General features: G+C 38.5%; 1 protein-coding gene across 1 annotated transcript in view; it reads right to left on the bottom strand.

Moving 5' to 3' along the window:
* Window positions 1–25,864, bottom strand: part of LOC100623332 (melanoma-associated antigen B16-like) — a 742,359-nt gene that overhangs the window by 124,519 nt on the left and 591,976 nt on the right.

The following is a 25,864-nucleotide window of genomic DNA, read 5'->3' as shown; positions in this document are numbered from 1 at the left end:
AAAACTCACAGGTTCTATTCCTTCTCTTCACCTGTCAGAGTTACTCTCTTTCATACTTTATCCTAAAAAAAGTTTACTTTGTACATGGAGGGAGTAAGGTAAATGATTCTGAAGGCTCCTGTTTTATGAGGTTGTTCTACACTGCACATGCAGAAATCATATGCAGATGATGAATATTGTCTTTTCACTTTTATACTTCTGGTTTACTTTTCTATTCTAATGGCTATGGCTTTGTTTTCTAGTCCAGTTTGGAAGAGTGGAATGAACTTGGCTTAAGAATTCTTTTCTTGAGACTTGTGGTTGCCTGATGGGAGGGGGAGGGAGTGGGAGGGATCGGGAGCCTGGGCTTATCAGTCACGACGTAGAATAGATTTACAAGGAGATCCCGCTGAATAGCATTGAGAACTATGTCTAGATACTCATGTTGCAACAGAAGAAATGGTGGGGGAAAAACTGTAATTGTAATGTATACATGTAAGGATAACCTGACCCCCTTGCTGTACAGTGGGAAAATAAAATTTAAAAAAAAAAGAAAAAAAGAAAGAAAAAAAAAAAAAAGAAAAAAAAAAAAAGAATTCTTTTCTTGAGTCTCCTCATTTATCTGGCTTCTTTATCAAGGAGAACCTGCTTGTTAAAATGGGTGCAGTTGGAAATGAGACAGGTTGCAGGGTAGGGGGATATACTGAGGGTTTGCGATGGAAATGCTGTAAAATTTGGTTGTGATGAGTGTTGTACATCTATAAATGTAATAAAATTCATTAATGAAAAAACGCTAAAAAAATAAAATGTGTGCAGTAATTTCAAATATTTTTGTGTGATTTCGAAAAGTTTACATAACACGCTCGTTAGTTTTCACTGATTATATGATGCAACTAGCCTCTAAGCCTGATATGATCCATGTGGTGCTGGCCTAGTGTTTCAGTTTGTGATTGCTGATTTCAATTTTCTGTTTCTAATGGGCCTTCTTTGCAGTTTATGTTTTGCTGAGAAAACAGCATTCCCCTTGGGTATTCAAAGTTAACGTGTGGTATTTATAACAAGTCATTTTGCACAGAAATTCTCTGACATTTAGTATTTTACACAACACAGTACAATGAACCCAGTTTCCCTGACACTCTTCATAACCATCACCAAGTAGAAGCCTGATCAGATTAGTATTTTTTTAGTCAAAATATTTGTTCCTTGGCAAGAGGACTCCACAGTTTATACTTTATACTTCCATTAGGAAATAGATAATGTCTGTGGTCTTTACACTCTGATAGTTATGACTATTATCCCATCTACACTATGGGCTACAGAATGGTAATTTTCTCATTCTATATTTAAATTATTACCTGAAATTTTCTGTAGGCAGAAATCTTTTTGTTGCCACTTGTTTTTGCTTTAGTATTGTGATAAAATACTTATAGTGTTCTCATAAACTACTTAAATCTCTGTACCTATATTTTATCCACTATTATATAACTCATTAGCAAAACAGAGTCACGTATGGGGTCTGTAATCAAATAAATGATGTCCTACCTTCTTTGACATCAAATATAATGTAACCATGGGTATGACATATCATTTTTCCAAATTCTGTTGGTTATAAGCAAGTCCTAGGCTTTGCCCATACTCAAGTGAAGTAGTGGACAGAAGCATGAACACCAAAGGACCAAAATTATGGTGACTACTTTAGACTCTGTCCAGCACAATTTATCTCCAAACTCAATGATCCAAGTCTCTTCTTCATCCCAAACACATTCACACTCTCCCAAGATACCCTCAAATCTGAATCCATTACAAGAGCAATTAAAATCTAAATCTCATCATCTAAAAAAGGCTCCTGTGTAGCTGAGGCTCTTGGAAAATATACTGGGGCACAGTACTTCTCTCTTTGTGGACCTGCGAAATAAACACATTGCCAGGCCCCAACACACTCTATATGTAACAGGGGGACAGGGAAAGGACAGCAACTACAGACATTCTTGTTCAAATCAAGAAAAGTAGAAGGTGTAAAATTTTCCCTGGCCCACAGCATTGTGAAAGCCTCTGGGCATATATTGTAAATTCCTTGATCAGATTTCAAGGCTTTCAGATAATTTTCCAAATGCCACTCTCTGGGTTCTAAGTTTCTCCTTGGAGTCATTCTTCATTTGTGATAGAAAAGAATATGTGTTCACAACTAATTATACAACACAATTACTTTGCAAACTGTCCTCAAAATGCATTGAGACAGGGCTGAAAAATCTCACCTCTCCACTTCATCCAGGATTCAAGAATAAAAGCTGAGACTCATTTCCCAATTCAAGCTTTAGTCTCTCAACTGTGAAAAAACATCTGAGGGACCTATTCTCTGTCGAACAATCCAAAACTTTTGATTTATCCATTCTAAAACTAAATTTAAACTGCATTTTCATGAAGGACATGCAGCTTACTAAGTTCACAAAAGGCCACACTGTTGGACATTTATAGATGACTAGTTTCATTTGAACTACTTTTGAAAATTGTCCCTCTAGTTTACCATGTTATCTCACCTCTTCCAACCTCTATACACAACAATCTGAGCAACCCAAGCAATGGTACAGGGTCTACCAAAGAAAAGATATTCAATGTTGTGTAGATAAATTAGGCAATGAACTTGGTGTCTAATTTTATTAAGATATAAATTTTCTAATATTCTTTATAAGCTAAATATAAGTAGGTATCTTTTATTTTCAAAATGACAGTAAAAAGCATTCAATTTCATGAGGTAAATAATATTACTACTGACTTCTTTCGGATTTCCTAAGAAATGTGGATTGCTATACTAGGTTATTTTGTTCTGGATTGCAAACATTGTTTTAGAGAGTCACAAAACTCCTATTTGATCTTAATACAAAGCAGTAAACATGTAACCAAAATCATTCATAAGTAAAGATTCCAGAGCTATTTAAACCTTGTTTAAAAGAACAGCACTTGAAAAATAAATGAAATAAGAAAGTAAGGCTGTAGGGGTGGAGAAAGAGACAAGGGAGAAAAGGAGGAGGAAGTGTGAAAAGAAAGGAAGGATGGGAGTTCCCATCGTGGCTCAGTGATTAGCGAATCCAACTAGGAACCATGAGGTTGCCGGTTCGATCCCTGGCCTTGCTCAGTGGGTTAAGGATCTGGCGTTGCCGTGAGCTGTGGTGTAGGTTGCAGACTCGGCTCGGATCCTGCGTTGCTGTGGCTCTGGCATAGGCTGGTGGCTACAGCTCCAATTCGACCCCTAGCCTGGGAACCTCCATATGCCACAGGAGTGGCCCTAGAAAAGGCAAAAAAAAAAAAAAAAAAAAAAAAGACAAAAAAAAAAAAAGGAAGGATGGAGGAAAGGAGGAATGAAAAACTCCAAGCTACCATATGAATCAAGAATATTCATGTGGTATATATATATATATGATATACATTTTTCCCTCCAGTCCTATGCTGGACCTTAACTATTTAGAAAATTGACTTTAGCATTTAAATACCAAGTGAAAAGTCTGCCTCAGGAGAAGCTGTCAAACTTGGCCCTGTAATATGCACTGGAAATGGCAGTAGAATCACTCATGGCTACAATCCTGGCTTAGAATTTCTCTTCCTCATCCCCTAGAGCCTCTTCATACCAGGAAAAGAGAGCAGTGGAGACTGTAACATAGGCTCTGGTGAAATTCCAAGACTTTCATTGCATTGGTTTCAGCATAAGCTGTTGGACTCCGTATGTATGCACAGCGTGCAGGATCACTGCTGAGAATCTATCAGTACATCATCAATATTTTCTTCCATCATCTCTCTTTTGATGAGCTTCATGGGTTATGGGTGGATAAGGTGATTCCTCTCAGCATATAGCCTCATCACCTTCTCACTTCCCAGATTTCCTCCTCAGTGGTTCAGTAACCCTTCCTGATGATTATAAATAGGATAGCTGAGTGGTCAGCCTTGGGCATGTTGTTGTTATTACTCCCTTTCCCATCAAGGGTGAGGTCTAGTTTGCTGACAAGGGTATGAAAGTTCTTGGTGGAGTCAGCCTCCTTCAAGTCAATGACAAAACCAGCTCCATCTACTCAGAAACTCTCCTGATTTCAAGGGATTTCTTCATGTTGACTTTCATCAGTATGTGTGCCTCCATAATGGGCTCTTTCGTTTTATTAGTGAGCAACAGAGACAACACCAAAAATGTCACCTTATTAGATACAGTGTTTGCATACAAGCACTTATTGTCTGGCAGGGACTATGAGGTGCTTGAATTTTCCCTTCTTTGACTGGGTTAGCTTTGTATGCATGATAGAGGTGCAGCAGAAGTGATGGTACATGGGGCTCTCCAAGGGCCCTGCAGAGTTGTAGGCATCCCCATAACAGGCAAGTCTGGGGAATATCCTTGAAAAGATAAGAGCAAGAAGAGTAGGCCTCTTCTTCAGCTACAGTGGCAGCCTGAACTGCATCCTCCCACCTCCACCTCCAAACTCTGCATCTCATCCAGCTACAGCAGCCTACAGCCTCTCTAGACTGAAAGCAGGGACAGATCTCTGCTCCTTGCTACCCACATCCTAGAACATGTGGTCCTTACAGATCTCTCTCATGGTGGTCTATATCTCTGTTTGGAATTCCGAGTCCTTGATTAATTTACTCTGTTGATAATATTGCTTTCCTGCCTGCTCTGAGATTTCTGCCCAACTCTTACACAAAATGGTTCAGGGTCCCTGGCACAGTAGAAGCTGCAGCACAATGAAGGAGCCCTAGAACAGAGGGTGGGCTGACAGAGAAAAAAATACCGATCTATTCCTTCCATACACCCTCTAGGATTAGTCTCCTGAGGACCTTCTGTTCTTAAAGATATACTTACTACAAGGAAGAATCTGATAGTCAGAGTTTTGTGAGCCCCTAAATTTTGGGCTTTGTATTACATAACACTGTCTAGCATAGTAACTGTTCTAAAATCAACCTTCATAATAAGAATATATATAAAATATTGAACAATGTCTACCAAGAAGTTTGCGTGTATATTTATATTTTTATGAACCTCAGATTATATATATATATGTGTGTGTGTATACACACTCATTTGTCCTTAGTGTGTGAGATTTACTCTGATATCCTCTATTGTATTTCTAGCCCATTCTTTTTTTTTTTCCTTCTTAGGGCTGCACCTGCAGCATATGGAAGTTTCTAGACTAGGGGTCGAATCAGAGCTACAGCTGCCGGCCTATGCCACAGCCACAGCAACACAAGATCTGAACCACGTCTGCGACCTATACCACAGCTCATGGCAACACCAGATCCTTAACCCAATGAGTGAGGCCAGGGATCGAACCCACATACTCATGGATCCTAGTTGGGTTCGTTAACCACTGAGCCACGAAGGGAACTCCTAACCCATTCTTCATTTTTTTACTAAAATAATAATAATAAAAGACCACTTCTCACCCACTAGAGACGCTTCAGGTGGTTATTATACCTTCTGGAGTCATAATGCCTCAAGCAACTCAAACTTTTATTCTTTACTGAAATGACTCTATTGATGCTTGATGGCAGCTGTGGTTCAGGTACCACGACAGATTCCTGCAGTGAAGCAATAGAAAACCACTGAATCCAGTCTCACTTGGAATAGCTAAGAGGGAACTTTAAAAGTTTCCCTCCAATCTATCTGTGGTCTGTCTTCTGTTGTATATGACTCACCAAAATTGCATGGCATACCCAAGCCCTTCACAGTGAAAAGTTCTCACAGATGACTTTAATCAATAAAAATAAAACTATATGTATTAGATCTAATCAAATATAAAACATTTTGTTCTGTGAACAGCGCTATTAAGAAAAAGAATTCACAATGCAAAGACTGGGAGAAATAAAGGGGAGTGTGTGTGTGTGTGTGTGTGTGTGTGTGTGTGTGTGTGTGTGAGAGTGAGAGAGACTGGGCCATTTTGCTGTACAGGAGAAACTGGCACAACACTGTAAATCAGCTATAATTTTAAAAAAATGTGTAAAAAAAAAAGACTGGGAAAAATAGCTGAAAATCGCTCTGAAAAAAAAGGCTTTTCCCCTAAATAAAAAGAACTCTCTAAACTCAACAGTAATAAACGTATTTCCATTAGGAAGCCATCATAAAACATGAATACATGCTTACCAAAGAGGAATTATGGATAACAAATAAGGAGATGAAAATACTTTAATATAATTACACTTAAAGAAAATATAAATTTAAACTGCTATGAGATGCTACTACATATCTATTAGAATAGCTAAAAAAAGACAATACTAAAAATACCAAGTCCTGGTTAGGATGTGGATTTACTGGATCTCTCACACATTGATTTGGCAATGCAAAATGAGCCAGGCTCTCAGGAAAACCATTTGGATGTTTCTAATAATATTAACTTATACTTAGGTTTGAAAAGGTCCCTTCTGCACATTTTCATGGAGAAAGGAAGACTTATACTCACACACACAAAATAACATCTGAGTGTTTATAGAAGTGTTATTGGTAACAGCCAAAAAGAAGAAGCAAATCAAATGTCTTTCGATGAATAACTGATAAAAGACCATGATTCATTTTGTCATAATAAAAAAAAAGAGGGGGCAAGTATTCATGTTACAATGGGGATAAATCTCAAAAAATAATGCTAAATCAAAAAAGCCAACCTCAAAGATCAACTTTACTCTATAATTTCATTTATATAAAATTCTCAAAAGAATAAAATTATATAGGCATATGTGTTCGTGTGTTTGCCAAAGACCTTCATATTCTAATTTTAATGTGACTGGAATGCTGGTTTGTTCTTTATGACATTTATGTGCTGAAATAATTTAGATCCTACTTGTGACTTCTACAACTTCTGCTGAAGATGGAGTACCTGGGACTGGATTTACCCACTAGTCTGAAACAACTAAAAAAATAGATAAAATATACAGCAATATTATTCAATATACTGGACATCAGACCATGAAAAACAGTGAACAGTGAGAGATGAGAAAGAATGGATATGAGCCTATAATTGTCATAGCTTGCTGCCTGGACCCCATTTGGAGCCTGTGGTAGCTCTGAGTTGATAATATGCAGCTGAGAGTCAGGAGAGGACAATGCAGCTATAATTCTCAAGAGACACTACCAGAGAGGAGAGAGATACATAAAGAACTGTGGAGCCCACACAGGGCTGGGACTACTTCCCAGAGTGATATATCCTTCATGGGGCCTCAAGGAGAGTACTAACAAGTGTTTTGTCTCAATAGTGAGGCAAGTTAAAGTCATAGTTCATGCTGTAGTTCATGCTGTTCTAGTACCAACTAACAAAGTTTGAAAGCAAGAATCAAAAGGATTACTTTGTTTCTAAGTCGCTTAATATCATTACAAAACACAGCTTGAGAATATTGATGCACTGAAATTAAAAAAAAAACTGTGTATTTGCATTGGACAAGTGTAAAGAAGGCAAAAAAAAATCACAATTTCACACCATCTGGCATCCAATCATATATAACGAGGCACACAAAGAAGTAAGAATATATAACCAAAAATTAGGAGAAAATTAAGCAATCTAAAGTGAACTGGAAATGAAATATCAATTATTATAGACTGGATAAAGAAGATGTGGAGTGTGTCTGTGTATATATATATTTATGTGTGTGTGTGTGTGTGTGTGTGTGTGTAACGGAATATTACTCAGTCATTAAAAAGAATGACATAAGGCCACTTGCAGCAACATGGATAGAGATTATAATACTAAGTGAAGTAAGCCAGACAAAGACAGACAAATACCATATGATATTATTTATATATGGAATCTTAAAAAAAAGATACAGATGAACTTATTTATAAAACAGAAATAGACCCACAGACATAGGAAACAAACCTATGGCCACCAAAGGGGAAAGGGGTAGGACAGATAAATTAGGAGGATGGTAATAACACATACATAGTGCTGTATATAAAATAAATAATTGGAGTTTCTGTTGTGGCTCAGCGGTTAACAAACCTGACTAGCATCCATGAGGATACGGGCTTGATCCCTGGTCTCTCTCAGTGGGTTAAGGATCTGGTGTTGCCGTGAGCGATGGTGTAGGTCGCAGACACAGCTCAGATCCCATGTTGCTATGGCTGTGGCGTAGGCTGGCAGCTACAGCTCCAGTTGGACCCCTAGCCTGGGAACCTCCATATGCCATGGCTGCAACCCTAAAACAATAAAAAAATAAGATAAAAAAATAAAATAGATAATTCACATGGACCTACTTTACAGCATAGGGAATTATACTCAATATTTTGTAATAACCTACAAAGGAAAGAATCCGAATACATAACTGAACATATATATATATATATCTGTATATCTGAATCACTGTGCTGCACACTGAAACTAACATGACACTGTAAATCAACTACACTTTAATAAAAAAAAACATTAAAAAGAGCAAGTTATTATAACTATATTTTATATGTTCTATAAACAACATAAAATTAAATGGGGTGAAGATACAGAAAATATGAAAAGATCCAAAATGAACCTAAAGATATAAAATTACAATGCCTGAGATAAAAGTGTATATTGGCTTAGATACTGAAACAATAAAAAGGATGAGTGAACCTATGTATAAAGATATCACAACACAGTTTATAGTATATCTATGTATGAAAAAAAGAATAACTAGAATCAGTTTTAAATTAATATGTTTTGGATGTTAAATGTGTTTGCCCTTGAGGAAGGAGCAGAATTTTTGAGCTCTAAACAGGGACAACTGAGATTTTTAGGTAATGTTAGAATTTCTTCTAACAAGAGTATCTGTGGTTACCTCAGTAATTAAAATATGTGAATAAACCTAATGCCAGAAAGAGTAGCTATGTCTTAGCCAGAAAAAGTGCCTGCTAAATGACATAACAGACAAAATTTGAAATGTAAATAGCTTAATACAATAAAAGTTTAGTCCTCCATGTAGACTACTAGATGTTCTGTACATCTAGCAAGAAAGGAGACTAATTCAGTGGGTGTTAATGAGCAGGTTACCACTGTGGGCAATTGAGGCTTACTCCCAGTTTGGGATCTCTGGAATAATTTAGCTCAGAGTTATTCCAACCAAAGGACAAGGAAGATGGTTATTTTTCCAACAATTTCCATCCATCATTGGCTGAGGACTACTCCTGTGGGCTTTAACTGCTACTTCTGGCCTGAGGCATTTGAGGGCAGAGCACCCTCCTGTGAACATTGGATGGCCTTAAGGAGAAAGGAGCAGTTTTCATAGAGCCAGTGACCTATGGGGAGGATTTAAATGTGAAGGGGACAGGGCAGGACATGGAGGGTTATCTGTTACAGAGCAGAACTGGAAAGAACTTTGGAAACCTATGTCCCTAGAAGAGAATGATGGTATGGTGACACAATGTGACCAGGAAAATTTCGATCAAATAAAGATCAAAAGTTTCTACCTTGCTATTTTACATGTGAGGGTATGAAGATACTGGCTGATGAATCTCTTGACCTAGAGGTGCCTTCTGATTTATAATATATAATAATGTTCCTATGTATATTTATTAATGATTTAATTAAATTATTTTGGATTTTAAGAAAAGAAACATTATTTTATCAATACATCTTCAAAAATAGAACCACTTCTTCCAGGATTTCTTTTTGGACTTGTGAGGAGGCTGGCACTGTGCATTCTTCACTGTGTACTCATCACTGCTCATGAGTATTTCATGTGTTGGAAAATGTGCACTTAAGAATACCCTTGGTTTTCAATTTCAGACTCTGTATCATTAGGAAATGAATGCTTTTATGGAAGAAGAAATACTGTATAACATAAAGCTTTTGACAGAAACTTTATACTTGAACTTGTACATTTCTATCTTTCTATACTATTAAGTAGCTAGAGATTCTTTGTCTTTGGTAATAATAATTACTGTTATTTAAATTTCCTATTGTAAACATTTTATTTTATTTAAATTTCCTATTTTAAAGGTTTTTATTTTAATCTGTTCATGCACACAAAAAAAATCAGGCATTTTTTCCCCTGGTTTTCTGTGACTAAAACAACACATTTTGATCAAACTGTTCTTCTCCTGATTTGCTCTAATGAGATTTCCACAATCCAAATACTTCTCTGAGAAAGAAAGTAATCAATGAAAAAAGATGATAAAATGTGCCTGGAGTCCTTTTTTGCCAAGAGAAAATTATATTCTAAAATTATATTTGTATTTGAGCAGGATAGAATAAAAATGGTAATATTCTGACAGTCTGAGAGTAACTATTTATTTGCCCTATAGACCAGCTGAGAGTCCTGGGGCTTTGGCTAGACACAGCATAGATTTCAACCGTGATCTACTGCTAATCTATTTTAAAATCTAATATAAAATTATACAGAATATGCATATAGTTGCACATGTTATATAATATCTATTTAATATGTATAATTTGTGATATAAAGATAGTACATACATAAAACAATTATGGATACACACAAACCCTCAAATTTGTTTACAAAGGATTTAAAGTAGTTAATATTCTTCAGAAGGGATTTATTTTCTTAAAATATAGACTTCAGAGCATTTAAAAACAAAGTTGTCATCTTTAAAATTTGATGTATTAAATGTTTCTCAGAGTAGTGAATTAAAATCATATCCATTCAGTTTCATTGTCAAGATAAATTGGTTGATATACATGATTTTCTTTCTAGTTTTCTGGAAAATTTTTGTACATGGAATTAGGACTTGGACACTTTTAGCATTTGTTGGTGTTTATTGATTATTTACATATATTGGCCAGAAATGGAAAGAAAAGAACAATGAAATTTGTGGAAAGGGAAAGAAAAATACAAGTGAAATTTATGCTTTTATAGTGTACTCTAACTTAGGGCTGAGGATGTTTTTATAATTATGCTCTGATTTCATTAAGATTATAAAAATGGAAACCTTCAGAGAAAAGTGACATGGCTTGAAAGGAAAAGAGCAGCATAGAGAAGTGAAACAGAGGATAGCCTGCCAAACCAGATCCAAGGCTTTGAAGAAATAGCAAAGCTTTACATGGATAAACAGCAGGATATATAAGAACATCTTTAGTAGAGCGAGGTAATTTTTTTTTTTTTTTCTTTTTAGGGCCGCACCTTAGGCATATGGAAGTTCCCAGGCTAGGGGTCTACTTGGAGCTACAGCTGCCAGCCTATGCCATAGCCACAGCAATGAGGGATCCGAGCCACATTCTATGACCTACACCACAGTTTACGGCAACACCGGATCCCCAAGCCACTGAGCGAGGCCAGGAATCAAACCCGAGACCTCATGGATACTAGTCAGATTTGTTTCTGCTGTGCCACAACAGGAACTCCCGAGCGAAATAATTTTTTATAATTATGTTGTACAGCTGTGAGTACTTCTACCCTTTTTAGCAACATACTCTGCTTCTTCTGGTAACTTCCATGTTTCTTGAAGGAAAGGGATCAGTATTTAGTAACCTGAGACATGTAAATAGCCCACAGTAGAGATTTAGACTTGAAGAAAGCTGAGAAGTGAACAAAGTGCATTTTATGACAAAATTTACATGCTTCATTCTCTATTACCTAAGACTGAACATATTTCAGCTCAGCAGTTAGCTAGGTTTAACAAATATGCATGTCTCTGAGTGTTTCAGGATGGTGAATAACAGTTACTTAAATGGACAGGGCTTCTTGCCATAAATTCTTCAACAGTCTCCTTGCTTAGTGTGGAATTAGACAATACAAAATATGAAAACTATCAAGGAGGAAGCAACATCGTTTGAATATCTCTGGATATATACTGGATATAAATTATGGATTAGTTTAGAAATATTTGCAGGTAAGAATATATACACTTATGTCTGTAGAGACTGAATATCCTGGGGGCAGTCTAGAAGTGAGATTTGAAGACAGTTTCTCCTTTAAAAAGTTAATAGTACATTTTTTTAAAAATTTTTTCCCGCTGTACAGCATGGGGATCAAGTTACTCCTACATGTATACATTTTTCCCCCCACCCTTTGTTCTGTTGCAACATGAGTATCTAGACAAAGTTCTCAATGCTACTCAGCAGGATCTCCTTGTAAATCTATTCTAAATTGTGTCTGATAAGCCCAAGCTCCCGATCCCTCCCACTCCCTCCCCCTCCCATCAGGCAGCCACAAGTCTTTTCTCCAAGTCCATGATTTTCATTTCTGTGGAAACGTTCATTTGTGCTGGATATTAGATTCCAGTTATAAGTGATATCACATGGTATTTGTCTTTGTCTTTCTGACTCATTTCACTCAGTATGAGAGTCTCTAGTTCCATCTTCATTGCAGCACTATTCACAATAGCCAGGACATGGAAACAACCCAAATGTCCATCAACAGATAATAGTTCATTTAATTTAAAAAAATCATTAAATTGTTCTTGTATCCTCCTCTTAGTTGAAGTAAACCCACGTCTTAAATTATTTATGTGCTATCCTAAAAAATATAATTTGTATAGTTATAAGAGGGAAAACAAGAGTCTGGAGTGAAGGAAAAGTAAAATCTAAGACACTCTGGTGAAGATAAAATAGCACAGTGGAAGGGTCAAGGAGATAAATGCTGAAGTCACTGGGAAATGGTACAAAGGGTTTACTTCACAGGTTCTGAAGGATCCTTTGGGGTCATACACCAACTAGAAAATTGTATAACAAAGATCAGACTGGGGACAGAAATCTCTGAAAATCATGTAAAATGATGAAAAACAAATATTCCTTCAATCATTCATTCATTAAGTTGTTGATTCATTCAATTAATGGTGGTGGGTCCTTCTACATGTCAGAGTCTGTGTTTGACACCAGACATGGAAAAATGTACAATGAGAACAAATAGTTGCATGAGAAATTGTGTTTGAGAAAATAGCATTTGCCACAATTGTGCTGCATGGATGTCAGGTTTTAAAAAAGCTGGACATACTGAAATTTGGGCATTTTCATGAGACCAAACCATGTAATTATGACAGCTTAACCTGGGGCAATAAAGGTAGGAAATGATTTTTAATACTCTAAGAAGACAGATTCTCCTTAGAGAAAGAAGGAACTAAGGACTGAGGATGAGAAATGTGCATCCTCTAAGTAGATATAAGAATATGAAGAAACTCAAGAGTGTGACTCTGAAAAGATCACATTTAATGAGGAAGGAAATGTTAGTTGGCGTTTTCCAAAACCACTTTTAGTATACCTACTTAATAATATTTTCTATTTTTCCTCTTCGACAGAAACATGCTTTATCTTATCTGACTACATTTAGCTGTATGCTTATTTTTAAACACAGGGCAATATCATAGCATGGTGAATTTCATAACACTGTATATTTTTTCTTTGAAATAAAATGCATTCACTGAAGCAAAATTTGAGTATGGCACTCACGTTCAGTGTTTCCTATACTACTCTAGTTGGGTGAAATTGAATACAGGCAAATATACTCATGAATTTTGGTTAAATGTAAATTTTTTAATTAAGAGTAATTATATGTAAAAAACGATATACTTAAAATAACATTCCACAGTATGTGTAACATTTTGCTTGACAAAAGCAGATAAAATAATAATATTCAGATTAACAGGTCATTAATCTTAACCTTATAAGAAAACAAACTATTTCAAAGACAGTTGAACTTAATATGTGATAAACCTAATAAAGTTGAAATATTAGCAATGTAATTGTCCTCATTTTAAATTCAGGTCAAGTTTATAGTGTAAGGAGAGAGCAAACAAGGAGAACATTAACTTCATAAAAGCTAAAAGCAGGATGATTGTTTTTGCTTGGCAGACAGTGAAGCACATTAGGCAAAGGTTCAAACTGTAGAACCAGCATATACTATCCCTGGGACAAATGAGTTTTCTCATTTTGGGACAGGGGTTGTTCAGTGAAGAAGTGATGATACAGTTAATGCACTTAAGCCAGTGTCTGGAACATAATGAATGCTAATTAAATGTTATTATTGGAGTTCCTGTTGTGGCTCAGCAGAAACAAATCTGACTAGCATCCATGAAGACGGAGGTTCGATCCCTGGCCTTGCTCAGTGGTTAAGGATCTGAGGTTGTCATGAGCTATGGTGTACGTTACAGATGCGGCTTGGATCTGGCATTGCGGTGGCTGTGGTATAGGCCGGCAGCTACAGCTCCAATTCGACTCCTAGCCTGGGAACCTCCATATGCCGCAGGTACAGTCCTAAAAAGACTAAATAATTAAATAAATAAATGTATGTTATTTATTGTTGTTGCTGCTTTATTATTATTAGTTCATCAGAGGAGAAGAATATAAGAAAGCATAAAAGAAAGGATACTCTGTGGTGTGTGATTTATTACAAAGATTTTAAAGCACTAACTTTGAGTCAAATACTAGTTACATAATCTGAAACAATTTACTTGTCTTCTCTCAGCCTTAGTTTCACAGGTTGTATTTTACCCACCCACCAACAGTTGAGTTGACTTAGCATACTCTAATGGTAGGTGAAAATTTTTCTTATGTTAAATAAAGAAATATTATAAATGATTCTCAAGGGTGCTAATTAGATATTACTAAGTTTCTAAATAGAGAGCATAAGTGCCAAACTTTGCTAAATTTCTTCCTGTCAGCCAATATTGCAGCTGGCCTTAAGTGGTATCTGCTTATATGGTGTGATATTAGTATTGCCAAAAATGTCCATATATATACACACACATATATACATATATATATATATACACACGCTTTTTTTTTTTTTTAATGGCTGTGCCTCAAGTGTATGGAAGTTCCCAGGCTAAGGGCCTAATTAGAGTTGCAGCTGCAGGCCTGCGCCACAGCCACAGAAACACTGGATCCAAGCCATGTCTGCAAGCCACAGCTTGTGGTAACGCCAGATATATAACCCACTGAGCAAGGTGAGGGTTTGAACTCTCATCCTCACAGAGACTATGTTGGGTTTTTAACCTGTTGAGCCACACCGTGGGCTCCCACAATACCTTTGTATAAATCTACTTCCCTGCCAAGTTTCAATAACTCTTAAAACATCCATCTTTCCCCTGAATTAAACACAGATAGTTTCAGAGGAAAGCAAGTTGGTTAGCTGATTTGAACAATGCAATAAACAAACATAAAATCTAGAAAGAACCTTAGGGATTGAGACCAAAGGCTAGTAAAAGGTAATAGAGTCAAACTTGTAATTTCAGAAGCACACAACTAGCAGGAATTCTGGGATCCTGGTGAATACAGTCTCTTGAACCCCATTTGCTTGAGTATTTGTTAAAGTTCAAATACTGCATTTATGCACTAGAATAAGTTGCCAAGAGTCCTTTGGAGCGTAGTTCTGTCCAAGCTCTGGAATCTGCTCCCTAAAGAAAGGAAAGTGCCAGTAGGACTGATAAATGTTAAGAATTCATAAGATGATGAATCCCTTTTAGTTAGAATGTTAAAGGAAAGGCAACCTAAAGGAGCTAGTATTGTTAGTGAGGCTTAGAGAATGAGTAGTACATTTATATGTAAACTTGGAGATGATTATAAATTCAGGGAAAGTGGATGACAAAACAAATTCTCAGAGTATGGAATTTTCCAAAATAACTGGGACACTGAACCTTTGGAAAATTTGGGGAGTTGGGATAGGCTTGTGTCTGTGATTTTTTGCAGCATTCACTGAGTAGTAGGGAGTCATGGGAACTTTTTATGTGGAAGTAGAACATAAAAATATTTCTTTGTAAAGTTAACATAACAGTCTAATACCAGAGAAAAACTGTTTTGGGTTTATGGAATCGATTTGGTGGATTTTGTCAGTAGTCTAGCTATAAAATCACAAGGTCATGGACAAGAATGGTGAGGATGAATATGGACCAACAGGGGCAGAGGCAAAAAAAAAAAAGAAGTACATTTGGTACGACGTATATACCAGGCCACCCTACAAATACTACCCCAATCATGAAGACTCTCAACATGATTACTCACACCAAGTTCATTTTACTTTCACATACATTAAATAATTCATAAACTAGACTGAGGATACAAATACGAGTGTAAATATTTCCTCAAGGTTTTCACAGTTTCTCAAAGGTCCACCATCTTGGGTGTTAATGTAACCCATGCTGAGTTAGATCAAGTCTACTGTGTGGAAACGTGTGTATGAGGGGAACTTTTTGCTCTTTAAACCACTGTCCAGAGTTGAGGCCAGGTAAACATGCACATACAAAATCTTGCATATTTGTGATTACTACAGAGAGTAGAAAGTTAAACCATTTCTTCAACATGAAGACAACAGATGAGGCATGGGAATTAAAAGGCTCAGGGAGGGAGTTCCCAAAGTGCCTCAGCGGAAACGAATCTGACTAGCATCCATGAGGATGCAGGTTCGATCCCTGGCATCACACAGTGGGTTAAGGATCCTGCATTGTCATGAACTGTGGTGTAGGTCACAGAGGTGGCTCGGATCCCTTGGTGCTGTGGCTGTGGTGTAGGTAGGCAGCTACAGCTCTGATTCAACTCCTAGTCTGGGAACCTCCATATGTTATTGGTATGGCCCTAAAAAGTCAAAAAAATAAAAAAAAAATAAAGGGTTCAGGACAGATGTCAAGAGCTTTTGGAGAATGCCATGTTTGGGAAATATGAGACTAATAAAAACATGGCTAAGCAGGAGAGAAAAGGACAGTGAGAACACACAAAATTTTAGGGTTAATCCATATTTGCAACTTTCTTAGCATTTTAAATCACGGAAAATTAATGGGAGGGGTAGGATTAGCCTAGAATAGGTAACGTCCATGGCATCACTGAAAGAGATCAAGTAAGGAAGAGATTTATGGACAGATTTAGAATAGCTGGTCATGAGATCCATGCTAATTATCAAGGTGACTGTAAGACACTTTTATTACTATATTATCTTAAGTTTCCAAGGATGGCAAGAGATAAGTTAAGAAAAACCCTGATTCTGGGATTGGATTCTGTGTTTTTAAAAAATGAGTGGGAGAGAAGTAAATAGATGATAAGAAAGGGATAATCTCAGGTTATGAATTTCTAGTCTATGATAAACGATGGTAGAAAAATAATGGTTTGAAATTATCTCTGAAGTTCAACCATATCCTGTTTGCCTTCTTTTGAGTCTGGAGAAATAGATAACAGATTGGATTTTGGAGATGACTGAGGAAATGTTTGAGGAAATACCAGTTTAAGACTAAGAGGGAAGATACGGGTGAGTCTGAACACAGTTACATGGCACAGTGAGTGGAACAAGCGGGAAGATATCAGAGAACTGAGGAAATGATGTATGTAAGAATGGAAGAACCAAAGATTGTTTGATGGGAGAGTCCAGACCTAGCATAGAAGGTGTAGATAACCAGAGCAAAAAAGGAAGTACAAAGATAATATACTGAATCTAAATGCTGTTCCAAATAGAAAGAAAGAAAATTTTTAAGAGGAATAAACTTTGCATAAAGTTGGAGCTCTGCTTGAGTCAATGATTCACTGCCACTGTGTCAAAACAAACTATGATGGAAATGTCCACCAGCTCATACCTCAGCTTCTAGAGTGCATGACATCAAAAGTCACTACAATAGTTATTAGCACCTTATGAAATCTTCCCATCACTTTTAAAAATTTTGCTTTACAATGTCCATTAAGAATTCACCATGGATCACAGTAAACTTATTCCAAATATTTCAATGAAGTGGTATATTTATATTTTAAAATTTATACATGTAATCTGGGAGATAAAATTGATTAAACTAACCTATATTTTGGGAAGAGATCAAGATGGCAAAGCAGAAGGGTGTGGAGTTCACCTCCTCCCACAAATGCATCAAGAATACATAAACATGCAGAACAATTATTACAGAATGCCTGCTAAAAGCTGGCAGAGTATTTCATACAACCAAAGCTGCAAGAAAGCTCCCCACATAACCAGCTAGGATGAAATGGAAAAAAAACTAGATGGAAACTGTGTCCCTGGGAGGGAGTTGTGAAAGAGGAAAGTCTTTACCCTCGGAATCTCCTTTTTTTTTTTTTCTTTTTGCTATTTCTTGGGCTGCTCCTGTGGCATATGGAGGTTCCCAGGCTAGGGGTCTAATTATAGCTGTAGCTGCCAGCCTATGCCACAGCCACAGCAATGCAGGATCCGAGCCATGTCTGTGACCTACACCACAGCTCATGGCAATGCCAGATCGTCAACCCACTGAGCAAGAGCAGGGATCAAACCCACAGTCTCATGGTTCCTAGTTGGATTCGTTAACAACTGCGCCATGATGGGAACTCCCAGAATCTCCTTTAATAGCTGGAAAGTCTGCCAGGACAGACAGGGAGCTTCAGAGGCTCAAGAAAGTGTAGGAGCTGACTAGTGGCCAGACAGTTAGAGAGGAGCCAGCATAAATGGCCTTTGCCACATCACCACATTTCCCAGACTGAGACATGCACCTGGTGGTGTACAAAGCAGCTGAGTGCTAAAACTCAGGTTTCAGTGGACAGACCTGGGGAGGGGACTCAGTTTGGCTATGCAGAGACATCTCAAAGAGCCTGGAGTGTGGTCTGGGAAGCAACTGAGGGTGTGAGCAGGACATAGCACAGGTATGTCACAGGAGCCCAATTATCAAACTGTAAAGGGAGGAGCATGGATCCACCATCACAGCCTCACTGTCAGCATTCTCAAAGCAGGGTACAATTCTGTGATGGGCTTTGGGAGTGCAAGAGTGCCGGTGAACTTTAGGAGCAAACATATGCTGCCAGAGGGACATCCAATTATAGGTGCTCCACAGCAGAGGCAGGTCCAAGCCTTGGCAGCAGTGGACTTTGTGAGTGTGTAAATATGGAGGTGGGGTTAAAACTTGAGCTGACTACTGAAGCTTCCACAGCAAGTGCAGGGGCATGGCTTCAGTGCGTTTTCATGCTGGCAGACTTTGGGAACATACATACACCTGAGGATGTCCAAGCCAGTTATAGATGCTCCCCTAGCAACAGTGGATTTTGTAGGCATACATATCAGATGGCAGGTGGAATCACAGAGTCAAACATCTCTGAGCTCCTGGGGTGGAATATGCAATGGCTCCTTTCCCAGAAAGAGTGCTTCAGTTCTGCCTACCTTACACCACAGCTTAGAACCAGATCTGGTGACTTCTACTCCAATAAGTAGAGAGCAGACTCTGGCTATGACATGGCTGTGACAACCACAGAGCAAAGAGAAGTTTCTGCCCAGTATCTGGTGCAGGTTCTAGTCACCACAACATCAATCATACACCCTATAAAGGGGACAATGGCCAGTACATGCTGAGGAAAGGTGAGGGAGGCATCTATACTAAAAACAGTAAATTTACTATTTATACAGTCTACACAGATCTGATTCCTGGCCCAAGAAATCCATATACTGTGGGATGGGTAAAAAAGAAGAAAAAAAAAAAAAGGCAAATATATAAAAGGATTCAAGTGTACTTAATAAGCCAACACACAGATTAAGAAAAGAATCAAAAAGTTTTGGTAAAAGCAATTTTAACTACAATGAACAGCAAAAGGGTAAATGTGAAGATGTAAAATAGGACATCAAAATCACAAGATGTGGGGAGGAGAGTAAGAAAATGTATATCTTTTACACTGTGCTTGAGTTTATATGACTACCAGTCTAAATCAAGTGGACATAGTTATGGCTCAACATAAAAACAAGAGTAACCACAAATGAAAAATATATGATTGATAGGCAAAAAACAAAAAGGAACCCAAGAATAGGAGAAAAGGAAAAACAAAAATAAGAAGAAAAAAAAAAGAAATACAAAATCAACTGGAAAGCAAAGTTTAAAAATGGCAATAAATAATACTTAGGAATATTTTAAATGTCATTGGACTTAAGTGTTTGATCAAAAGATAAAAGGTGGCAGCTTGGATAATAAAAGAAGAATCTACAATATGCTGCCTACAAAAGACTGACTTTCTGGTGAAAGATACACATAGATTGAAATCAAGGAGAAAGAAAAAGATATTTCATGGAAATGTAAATGACGAGAAAGCAGAGGTAGCAATACTCCTATCAGAAAAAAAAAAAATGGACTTTAAAACAAAAGTCATAAAGAAGGACAAAGAAGGACACTATATAATGAAAAAAGACTCAATGTAAGAAGAAGATATTACACTTGCTAACATATATGCATCCAGTATAGGAACATCTAAATATATAAAACAAATACCAATACCAACATATATAAAGGAGAAACTGATTGGAATTAAATAATAGTAGGAGACTTTAAGACCGCACTAACACCAAAGGACAGATCTTCTAGACAGAAAAACCAATGAGGCAACAAAGATTCTAAATGACACAACAGAACAGTTAGATTTAATTGATATTTACAGGACACTACATCCTCGAACAGAATATAGTCTTTTCAAGGGCACAGGGAACATTATATACACAATACCATATACTAGGACACAAGACAAGCATCAACAAATTTAAGAGTACAGAAATTATTTCAAGCATCTTTTCTAACCACAGCAGCATGAAACTAGAAATCAACCACAGAAACATAAATAAGAAAAAAATTACATGGAGACTAAACAACATGCAAATAAAAAAACCAATGGATCAACAATGAAATCAAAGAGGAAATAAAAAAATGCCTTGAGATAAACAACAATGAAAACACAACCATAAAGAAATCTCTGGAATGCAGCATAAGCATTTCTAAGGAAGAAGTTCACAGCAATAAAAACAAGAAAAAAAATCTTGTTTTTATTTTCCTCAAAAAACAAGAAAAATCTCAAACAACCTAACCTACCACCCAAAAGAAAAAGAAGGAACAAACCTAAAGACAGCTGAAGGAAGGAAATAATCAAGATCAAAGAGGATATAAATAAAATAGAATGCAAATAAAGTAGAAAAAAAATCGATAAAACTAAGAACTGTTTTTTTGAAAGGAAAAATAAAATAAAAAAAACTTCCGGCCAAGCTCACTAAGAAATAGGATCCCAATAAACAAAATAAGAAATAAAAGAGGAGAAAAAGCAACCAAGACCAAAGAAATACAAAAAATCATAAGGAAAATACTATGAACAGTTACATGCCAACAAAATGGACAACCTAGAGGAGATGGACAAGTTTCTAGAAATATACAGCCTGCCAAAACTGAATCAAGAAGAAAAAGGTAAAATATTCTCATAGCGCTATTTTCTTAGATCAGTCTCCAAAGGCAAAAGAAATAAATGCAAAAATTAAGAAATGGGATCTAATCAAACTTAAAAGCTTTTACACTGCAAAGGAAACCATCAACCAAATGAAAAACAAACAAACAAACAAACAAAAAAACGTAAGTGTCATGAGACATGTTTCTACAATATTTTCTTAGTCTCTTTGCTGAAAACTCCATCTTGTCCTGCTTGAAAAACAGTCACAGTGATGGTAAATGACTTAAGCTTAAGAACAAAGACCTAAAGGCATAAGTTATTCATAGGGTCAGCTGAATGAGGACATAATGCTTTGGTGTAGGCAGTGGGACCTGTGCAGACTGGCAGGCTTGTTTGCACAAGCATAATATGTCCTCTAAAGAATAAGAGAAAGAGGAACCTCATGGTTCCGAGTGGTTTATGAGTGGTCATTAGCAGAATATGCATTAGCAAAGAGAACCAAGGTGCAAACCTAGGCATGCCATTTGTGGAAGCACAGTGAGGATTCTCTGGAATGCTATGCATAGATAGCTAACTCAAATGCTAATGATTGTTAAATGCCTAAAGGTCAGAGTAAGAGCTTAACCAGCTAAGTGAATTAGCTCTACCAGCTAAGTGAATTTTAAAATAATAACAGAACTTATAAAATAATAATAATAAAAAAACCCTATATCCTCCACCCATAGCCCCCTCCTCACTTGACATAATCCTAAAGAGCACAATAAAAGCAGTGTAGTTTCTTGAGGCGGTGCTCTTGGTCCCTGAGCTCTTGAGTCCCCCGGTTCCCACATTTACTTAAGATAACTGTCTCTGTGTCTTGATTTATGTTAACTTTTTTCCTTAAGTTTCACAGCACCCGTTATTCAGCCTCATCCTGCTGAACCTGGGAGAAAATATTTGCAAATGATGGGACCAACAAGGGTTTCATTTCAAAAATAGAAAAATAGCTCAAAACAAAACGAAACCATACAGTCCAACTGAAAAATGGACAGAAGACCTAAACAGACATTTCTCCAAAGAAGACATACACATGGTCAACAGGCACATGAAAAGATATTCGACTTCACTAATTAGAAACATGCATATCAAAATCACAATCAGGTATCACTTCACTGGTCAGAATGGCCATTACCAAAAGTCTATAAATAATAAATGCTAGAGAAGGTGTGGAGAAAAAGGAGCCCTAAAAAGAATGAAATATTTCCATTTGCAATGTGAATGAACTTAGAGATTATCATACTAAGTGAAGTAGGTCAGATATAGAAAGACAAACATTACATGATATCATTTATATGTGGAATCTAAAAAATAATAGGAATGAACGTATTTACAGTCAGAAACAGACTCAAAGACAGAGAAAACAAACATACTGAAGGGGAAATGACGAGAGGGATAATTCAGGAGTATAGGATACATTGTAGTTGAAAATGTCCCAATAAAATGTAGAAAGGACAGACCCCAGCCATGATGACTAAGCAAAGTCTAGCCAACTGCCCCAACCAGTCCTCCCCCCCGCATCTGCTTCTGTAAATTTGTTTCCGCATCTACTACCTTGCCTGACGTCACTCCAGTCCAACTAGCCAAGCTTGGACCCAAAAGACGTAGCCCATAAAAGCCTTGTGAAACCCTTCTTCCGGGCTCAGACTCTGGAGAGCGATCTCCTCTGAGCCCGCCGGCGTCATAAACCTGAGCTCTCCACCTCTCCGAGTGCTCGCTTGGTTTCTCGCCGGGTAAAAGAGCTGATCCACTACAGCCACAGAGCTACTGGAGCTGGTATGCTACAGCCACAGCGTTGTCGCCAGAGCTGATACGCTGCAGCGCAGGGCTGCTGGGTATCTGCCGTAACATTTCTGGAGGCCCCAGCGAGATTCCAACCGTTCTGGCCCCTTGAGCCACTGGAACAGAGGTAAGGCCGCCCGGGAGCCAGGGAGCCTCGAACCGAACGAGGCGGCGCGCCACCCGACGGTATTCCGGGTCCTCCTTCGTGAGCGGCATTCCTGACTCCCGGGTGACCGAACCCTGACCGGACTCAGTGGAGAGACGGACCAACTCACCAGAAAGGCATCTGGACAAGGTAAGGCCCCGGGGCCAACCCCAGTCAGGTTCTGCCCCAGTGGGCAGAAGAGGGGACTGATGACTCCCTGAGGGAGACTCTCCTGGTCAGAAGCTGTGCCTGACCGGAGCAGCAGTCCTAGTGCTCCAGATTGGAAGCAGAGGAACCTCTTCCTTGGGTGGAGCAACTGTCTGGCATAACCAATTGAAAGTTGTGCTTGATTGAGCTACTAGTTAGGGACTCCCAGGGAGTGGGAGGCATTGTGATAACCTCTGAGTGTGTGTGAGAGTACATGAGCGGCTTGATTCGCTTGCGCTTCAGGTTCGAGTTTGTGGCTCCATGGTCTTAGTGGCTACGGAGTCCGAGTGGGTCCTAACCTGCAGTTCCGTGGTGACCTCATACGGCTTATGGCTGTAGCGGACTCTGAGCGTTCTCTTCCCTCCCTGCGAGTCCAATCCAAGTTTGGGGCTTATACGAACCAGCCAATTGCTAAGAGGCACCTAAACTCCCAAGAGTGGGATGGTCAGGCGGACATCTGAATGGCCACCTTCTGAGAAGGGGGTACCCTCCCTTGTCTTGTCTGCGACACCTGCACAGGGTGGCCACGTGGTGTGGGACCAAACCCAGAAGCCCACGAGCCAGAGAGCCCTGTGCTTCTGCCATTTTGGGCCATAAATTCCTCCGAGGAGATGATCTAACTTGATCTTGCCCCTGGGCCTCCAGGAACTCCCAGCCCAGATTCTAAACCAGCCATGGGACTGCCCATTTTCTCAGTTCACGGAGGCCCAGGATCTGAGTCAGGGAGACAAGCCTATCATCCCTGGCTCAGTTCAGGGTATAGGGAGGATTGGGTACAATGTCCCCTGTCCTTTGCCCAAAACATTAGAACTTGTCTGAGAGTGCCTTCCTGAGAGCGGGGGCCCAGATGGATAGGAGATACTTGCAACAAAGCAGGTGCTCTTCCCAGTCATAGAGCAAGCTGAGTGGGATCTGTCTTGCTTTCAAGAGTGGTGGAGGCAAAGCTATTGGGGATACCACCAACAAGGTCAGAGAAGGTCTCATGATATCAGGCCATAGAAAAGATCCTCATACAGACACCATGGGTTCACCGAAGTCTAAACCTATGGTTGTAGACTGTGTGATCAAAGATTTCAAAAAGGGATTTGCTGAAGATTATAGTATAAAACTAACCTGATCTTTCATCATTTCCTTTGCCATTCATTACCTCAAATAGAGTTGTGGGGGCAAAGGAAACAGACCTCTAGATGATAAGACCATCCTGAGTTGTTACCAGGTCTGTGGGGGAAAAGGAGTTAATAGCTAGTATTCATCCAACTTAGGCCAAGTGTTTAGCCTCAGAGCCTCAGCATAGTCAGTTTTGCTTTTTGCTGTTTACTTTCACCCTGGTCGGAGTAATTGATGGCTGTTTCATCCAATTTACCTGTTAACTGTGGTTTAGAAACTTTCCTAATGTTAATACAGGGCATGTCAGAGTCAGCATCTTAGGATTCGAAAACCCAGGGCAGGGCCTGTGTGCCTGGGTTTTCTTCACCTCTGTCCAGAGACAGGTAATGGGCAGGGATGACGGGAAGAGAGGCTACGCTGGTAAAGAGTGGTTAATTCCAGTCAGCCTGAGGTCAGATGAGACATTTGACCACTAGTATCTGGCTGCTCCATATGAGAGAGGGGACGCCCTCACGTAGCCAAGAAGGACAATAGGCACTGGATGCTGGGTTTTTTCTCTTTTTTGGATGGGAGCCACACCCTCAAGCCTGGTGCATGGCTCAATAGCAACTCCTCTGACATGTGCCTTGAAGAACTGGACAAAGTTTGACCCTGAGATTCTGAAAAAGAAACATTTAATTTTCTTTTGAACAAAAGCCTGGCCACTATATAATCTGTCAGATGGAAAGCTATGGCCATCTGAAGGCTCACTAGCTTATAATACCATTCTCCAATTAGCCAGAAGTTAATCAGCCTTCTCCAATACTGTTCAAGGCTTTCCCCCCCCCCCCCAAGCCTGTGCCAAAGTTATATCTCTCTCTATTCCCTTTACAAGAAGTAGCAAACAGAGAATGGGGACCAAACACAGGTCCATACACCTATTTCACTTCAGGACTTAAGGCAAATAAAAACAGATTTGGGAAAATTTGCTGATGACCCAGATATATTGAGGTCTTTCAAGGTCTCATGCAGTCCTTTGAGTTAGCCTTCAAGGACGTCATGTTATTACGGAAACAGACATTGGCTATAAGTGGAAAATTACATAAAGTCTTCAAAACTGCTCAAAGCTGGGGAAGATGAATGGAATGATGCTATAAATGCCAGAGGCAGATTAGAAGAGGAATGATCACGATTCCCCACAGGGTGTCAGGCAGTTCCTATGAGCGATCCCAATTGGTCTGCTGATGAGGGAGATAACAACAATTGGCATAGAAATCATTTTATTACTTGTATAGTTGAGGGATTTAAAGCCTCATGAGTAAAGCCTGTTAAAAACTATCGGAGGTTTACTAGGGGAACAAGAGTCCATCAGCTTTCTTAAAAAGATTCAGAAAGGCATTGAGAAAACATAAAACAGGGAACCCAGAAACAATGGAGGGCTGAATAATTCTTAAGGATAAATTCATAGCTCAATCAGTGCCAGATATATGGAGAAAGCTCCAAAAATTGGCTTTTGGCCCTGGTCAGGACCTGGAGCACCTCCTCAGAGTAGCAACTCAAGTGTGTTATAATCCGGGCCAGGAAGAATAAATGGAGAACA

The sequence above is a fragment of the Sus scrofa genome, chromosome X (assembly GCF_054392235.1).
Source record: "Sus scrofa isolate SSC_HxYL_T2T_F1_AM1 chromosome X, Sscrofa_HxYL_maternal_Yorkshire_Landrace_v2.0, whole genome shotgun sequence".
NCBI lineage: Eukaryota > Metazoa > Chordata > Mammalia > Artiodactyla > Suidae > Sus > Sus scrofa.
This window is presented reverse-complemented; position numbering and strand designations above follow the sequence as displayed.